This window comes from Microtus oregoni, unplaced genomic scaffold, assembly GCF_018167655.1.
Source record: "Microtus oregoni isolate MIOR12 unplaced genomic scaffold, Mior012 000107F_ref0000227, whole genome shotgun sequence".
Taxonomy (NCBI): domain Eukaryota; kingdom Metazoa; phylum Chordata; class Mammalia; order Rodentia; family Cricetidae; genus Microtus; species Microtus oregoni.
The window spans coordinates 302,219-308,883 of NW_024544725.1; the positions used below are offsets into that span (position 1 = coordinate 302,219).

Genomic DNA, 6,665 nt, shown 5'->3' on the forward strand with positions numbered 1-6,665 from the left:
TTAGAATAGAAAGTGAATTAGGTACAACTTTTGAACTTACCAAGATAGGATAGATTTGGAATATTTTATCTGAATTTATCAATTGTTAATGAACTAGACATTTTATATATTTATTGACTGTATATACTTTATATAGCTGTTATGCTTATTATATATACTTTTTCTTATATTAGTTATACCCTTCTTTTAAAAAAAAAATTAGAGGAAAATAGGGAAATGTGAAGATATCTTGTTTGAACAAACAAAGTTTGCCTGAAGTTCAGAGTGCAGAGCTAGCCACTAGCTAACCATAGTTGTCTTGAGGTCTGTATAGTCAGACAGGATGTGAAATGGCCAGATGAAGAAAGGAAGAGACAAGGTGGGAAGAGATAGGAATTCTCTCTTTTTGGCTGAGAAGTTGAGTATGTAAGGTAGCTTTGGTTTTGCTCCTTGGTCACTCTGATCTCTCAGCATTTTCCCCTATGTCTGACTCTGTACTTTTATTATTAAGACCTATTAGAACTCATGCTACAAGATAGGCTTTCTCTATATAGCACTGGCTATCCTGGAACTCACTCTGCATGCCAGGCTTTTCTTGAATTCAGGAGTTCTCCTTTCTCTGACTCCCGAATGTTAAGCTTAAAGGTGTATGAGACCATGTCTTTATGAGCTATCCTCATTTTAATTTGTACATATTTTCATATTAGTGATGTATCACATTTCATATGTTATACATTTATTATATTTTTACTGTACACAACCTATACATATTATCTACATATTTTAATTCTTTATTTTTTCATATTGATTTTTAGAATTAGAGTAGTAAATCATTCTTTGTAGGTCTTCAGCATATATTTTTCTTGTCATTTGCATTTTCTCTTTATCATACTACTTTTTTAGTGTACATTTTGTTAAAAAAATTTTATCATACCACAATTACCTCATACTAAAGGTTTATAGTTTTTTTTATTAATGCAAAAAAATTAATGATTCCAAAATATAATTATTATGCTTCCTTATAGGCACAATACACAACTTTAAAAAGACAAGTTCTTGAATGAACTATGATGAAAAAAAAACCTTGGCTGTGGGAGACATATCATCTGAGTTGTTTCTAACCTATCGCAAATAATTTAAGAAAACAATTATAAAAATGAATGCATGATAAATCAAACCTACTTTAGTCACTTACCAAGGATAGAATAACATTTGTAGGACATGGAGCCACAGGGTAGAAAAATAACCTTAGATACAAGTAATGAACATGAAAATGAGGTGACAAAGAAAAGTTAAGTGTTGACATGACATCAGAAATTTTGGAATAATAAGTTAAGGCTTGTATTAACTGGAAGTGTCTCTTGTGGTGTGGCAATCTGATTCTGTACTGGACAATAAATATCAGATGGTAGAGTTTTTGTCATGCTCAAATCAATTTAGTTCCTCAGAAAGAAGTCCACCTTTCTGACAGAACTGTTTTTCAGAGATAAAAGATGTAAGCTTTCATATTATATCATAGCTATAGGAAAAATGCATGTATTTCCTCCTGTTAAACCCCAAAAGGCTTGGCGGTTTTTGCAGAAATGATCAATTATGACTTAAAACAGATATTTATCTGTAATATAATGAATGAATGAGGGGTTGAAATTACTGAAATGATGTTAAACATTTTTACCAAACAAAAGGCTTTGATAAATCTTAGATGCAGCTTTATTTCTCTGGGAAATTGAACTAATTCTTTTGGTAGATGAACACAAACCAATTTTAATGCAATGCAACCAGTCCACAAGAGATTCAATTTCAGGAATGTGAAGAATGCTGCCTTATTTTGGAATGCCAGGTGGTTCCTCTAAAAGTCCTTTTGCTAAGGATTGTTAAAGGACACATATTTCATTCTTTTATTCTTCCTATCTTATTAGGATTAAATGAAAGTTTGTGTTTACCTATACAATTTTGCTTTGTTACCAGACATTTTGAGGATTCTTTTCATGGTCACCAGATGGTACCAACGAAACTGATGTCCTCTCTTGGCCTTCTTAGTCTGAATAGCAAAATAATTTAGAAAAGACTCAAACAGAAACTGGAAGACGATCTTATTAAAGTGTAAAGAAAAACCCAGAGAAGGCAATCTGGAAAAATCATCAGCTAACAAGTGGTGGAAAATGGAGAAGAAACGGGTTTAAAGCTGTGGTATTTGAGAAAGAATAAAGAAGCACCAAGTACTAGAAAAACATATTTAAATTCTGGCCAGCATCTGAAAGAAGAGATTAAAAGGGGGAGAGGAAGGAAGGAAGGGAGGGAGGGAGGAAATGTTGCAGAGATGGGCAGACCCACTAATTCTCATAGCTGGTTTGCATGCTTGTAGGGACTGTACTGGGGAGCATCATTAGTTCTGGGAAGAAGAATGATTATCTCTTTAAAGGGACAATTACTGCATTTACCTATTCACCCTGGCTGAAGGTGAACCTCCTTTCTCGGATAGACAGTGCCTTCCTGAAGAGTGATCTTTATGTAAGGTGAGTAACTTAGCCAGATTAGAGAAGTCATCCTATTTATCACTAGTTTTACCCATAAGGCCTTTGCTACAGCCATGCCAATTACAATGGTGGTGATGGTCAGCGAATATGAATGATGTCCACAGTAACTACATGAAAAGCTGAGTTATGTGAACATTGAAAGACTGTGATAATGTATTTGCAATCTCTTTCTTCTCATTGGTTAAAAACCTGTTTGACTCTAAATTAGTCATGAACAGTAAGTGTTCATGTTAGTATTGAGTCACTCCCTTTGCTTAGAGACCACTCTTTGAGGAAGGCACTGTCACTCCTAGGAAGGCACGTTCACCTTCATCCACACTGAACAGATAAAGACAATATATGGTACAATGGCTAGTCATTAAAATTTTGAAACCTAGGCAAAAGTTGTTAAACACTTTGCTGCTTGTCCCAAGTCATATTTTCACTATTGTGTACTACAAATATCCATTACTGTTGCTTCGATTAGTTAGTTGCTATGAAGTCAACTACTGACTGGACAAAAATTGCTGAGTTAATGGCATCCTTAGTAATTGAATTGTACATGCACATTACTCAAAACAAAAATCTCAATCCTGATTCACACCCCCAGTTTAGAAAACAAAGCCATGACTTTAAAATTAAATTTAATCTTAACGTTACTTTATTTTGATAACTTCAGATAAGTTTCTAAATTTTTCTGGTACTTAATTTCTTCATTTGTTGATTAACTATACCTAATGCATGGGAATTTTCAATGTATTTAATGTGAAAACAAAGTAAAATTGTCAAAATTACTTATGTACTTTCAATAAACACTAGGCATTATTATATTTATGCTTCTATCAATGATATGAAGTAAATATGTTTATCCCTATGATTAGCATGCAGAGGAAATGTTGCTTATAGGCAGAATATGTTTTAAGTTATTAAAAGTTTTTCTTTAATCATCAAGTTTTTATAAAAACTTAGAATAAGAAAGTCCACATGACTAAGAGAACTGACTAGGAAGAAGTAAATGTACTTGTGTCAAAGCTCTATGATTTCTAGCTCTGTAAACTTGGAAAAGTCACTTATAATTTTTGTCATAATTCATTGTATGAAATAAAAATGTTTAAAAAGATTTTGGCATGTACGTTTGAATTAAAACAAGATGCCACTTGGTCTTTGCTAATGCCTTTAAATGCAGAGCACATAATTCTGTAATATGACCAACCCTCTATAAAAGGGTCCTCTTGAAATGATTGATCAGAGTCTCCATAAATTCAGTGGAAACCTGTATCAGTGGAAACACATATATTAATGATTATTATGTTTGAAGCACTGTTTACATACAGATTTACTTCATTAATCACCTGAAATGCTTTACAAAAAATCTTTATAATGTTGCATTTTCAAATTATAGTAAATCTATTTCCTAATATTCACCCCATAGTAAAAATTTTTAAGGTACCACATAGTATTTCCACTTATTAATGGGGTACAGTATGATGACTCATTTTAGTCATAAAATGTACAAAAATAGTCAAGATAATTAGTATTTCTATTTCTTCAAATATTTGTTATTTCTACAGATTAAAATATTTATACTCTTCTAGGTCTTTTCCTGGGCCTTAATTGCTACTGCAACACTATCAGAACAGTTGAAGCCATACTTTTAAGTAAATGCAACTTGTTCTCTTTATATAGCACAAATGCATTACTTGGATGCCTCATACACATTATTTACAAAACACATCAGTATCAGCAACAATCCTTTAAATTGGTGTCTAAAATTGAAACTTTGTAATTTTCCTTTTTCATACAAAAATTAAAGCATGAACAGTAAAAATATTAATTATATTTTAACTGACATATTATATTGATATAAAAAAACATAATGAAATTGTGTAAAAGTAAATTCCAATGTAGTATTTCTATAAATATATATTTTATAACAAAATGTGAGCTTCTAAAATATTAAATATTGTTTTTCTTACAACTAAATAAATTATTATTTTGATACATTTGCACAAAGATTTAGTTTTTCAATCATATATTTGATTTATGATATCAATTTGTTGTTCACCAATTAAAACATCTCAGTTTTAGTTTTTAGCATAATTATGATTTAATATATAGAAACTTAATTTTATTTTTTGCTATTTTCTTTTTCTTTTTCTTTCTTTTTTTTTTTTTTTTTTGCTTTTTCGAGACAGGGTTTCTCTGTGGCTTTGGAGCCTACCCTGGAACTAGCTCTGTAGACCAGGCTGGTCTTGAACTCACAGAGATCCGCCTGCCTCTGCCTCCTGAGTGCTGGGATTAAAGGCGTGTGCCACCATCGCCCGGCAAAGAATACTCGGCAGGCCCCACTGGGATTCGAACCCAGGATCTCCTGTTTACAAGACAGGTGCTTTAACCAACTAAGCCATGGAGCCAACTGCTGCTATTTTTTATGACCCAAAATAAACATTGGACACATGTTAAGAAATTTATGACATTATTTTTTTTCTTATTATTAAAAAAATTTTTCTCAGATAATATATCCCAATTACAGTTTTCCCTCCCTTTACTGCTTTCACCTCCTCCCTTCCTCACATGTAGATCTACTCCTTTTTTGTCTTTCATTAGAAAATACATAGGTCTAATATTTGTCTGTGGGTCTCTGCATTTGCTCCCATCAGCTGCTAGAAAAAGCCCATTTGATGACATTTGGGTTCCTATCTGCAGAAGAGGTGCAGGAAAGATAGTAGGTGCCGGAAGGGTTGAGAACACCAGGAGAACACGGGCCATAGAATCAACTAAGCAAAGCTCATAGGCACTCCCAGAGATGGAAATGGCAACCACAGAGCTTGCATGAGTGGTACTAGCCTGATGGAGGAAGGTCATTGGCTAATAAAGAAACTGCCTTGGCCCATTTTATAGGTTAGAACATAGGTGGGTGGAGTAAACAGAACAGTATGCTGGGAGGAAGAGGAAGTGAGCTCAGACTCGATAGCTCTCCCCTCTGGGGCAGATGCGATGAAGCTCTGACCCAGGATGGACGTAGGCTAGAATCTTCCTGGTAAGCGCACCTCGGTGCTACACACATTAATAGAAATGGGCCAGGCAGTGTTTAAATGAATACAATTTGTGTGTTGTTATTTCGGGGTATAAGCTACCCAGGCACCCGGGAGCTGGCAGCAGGAACGCAGCCTGCAGCTCCTACAACACTAGCCCTTCTGCATACATGCTACGGTTCTTTAGCTTGGGGTTTTTTGCTGGACACCTAACACTGGTAGTGTAGATGTCTTTGACTCTTTCTCCTTATGTGGAACCTCTTTTTGCCTAATGGTTTTCCTTGTTCAGCCTTGATATGAGGATTTGTGCCTAGTCTTACTGCATTTTGTAAAGCTGTGTTTGATTGATGTCTGCAGGAGTACTGTTCTTTTATTGCCAGGCCTCCTTAGCCTTATTCCCCATGGAAAGGTGAATGCGTTATCCACCCATTCTGCAGTCTCATGACATAGGACAATCAGATGCTATAGGGAGCCAAATCAAAGCAGGAATTCAGTTTATTACTGTGAGCATCAGATTATACAGGTTAAGTGACATCATGTGATTTGGGGTTATCTCCAGCCCATGAAAGACAGCCAAGCCCTCCCACTGGCTGGAGGGGTGTCTTCCTAGATTTTGCTATCTCTTCCTCACTGTGTAGCATTTACTATTCTTCAAACTGAAGCCATGCTTTTCTCTGTCCTACAGGACTCGAGATACAGGTCCTGAGATAATTTTAGCAAACACTTTATGATGGGAAACCAAGTATCAGTGGATCTGGAAGAGAGAAGATTTGGAGGTTGGGGATAACGGGGAGGCTGTGGTAAGGATGTATTGTATGAGAAAAAGAATATACAAGCCAAAATAATAAAATATTATCATGTCAAATTTTGCAAATAAAAATAAGAACAAGAAATAAACAAAAATAATGCATGCAGGTTTCTGATGGTTAATAGTGAACTTTGGGCTGACGAGGGAGGGGGACTTGATTGGGGGGGAAATGGGAGGCAGCAGCGGGGAAGAGACAAAAATCTTTAATAAATAAATACATTAAAAATTATAAAAAGATAATGAGAAAAAAGAAAAAAAGAAATACTTAATGGCTATTATAAATTGGAAAAAGACGAACAGAAATGTAAAAGAAAGCAAATGGTCCCA

At 34.6% G+C, this 6,665-nt stretch overlaps 1 non-coding gene across 1 annotated transcript; it reads right to left on the minus strand.

Annotated features, from left to right (window-relative positions):
- Positions 1 to 4,835: 4,835 nt before the first annotated feature.
- Positions 4,836 to 4,909, minus strand: Trnat-ugu. The gene has a single exon. It is a non-coding gene; the product is annotated as a tRNA-Thr (tRNA).
- Between the last annotated feature and the right edge of the window lie 1,756 nt (positions 4,910 to 6,665).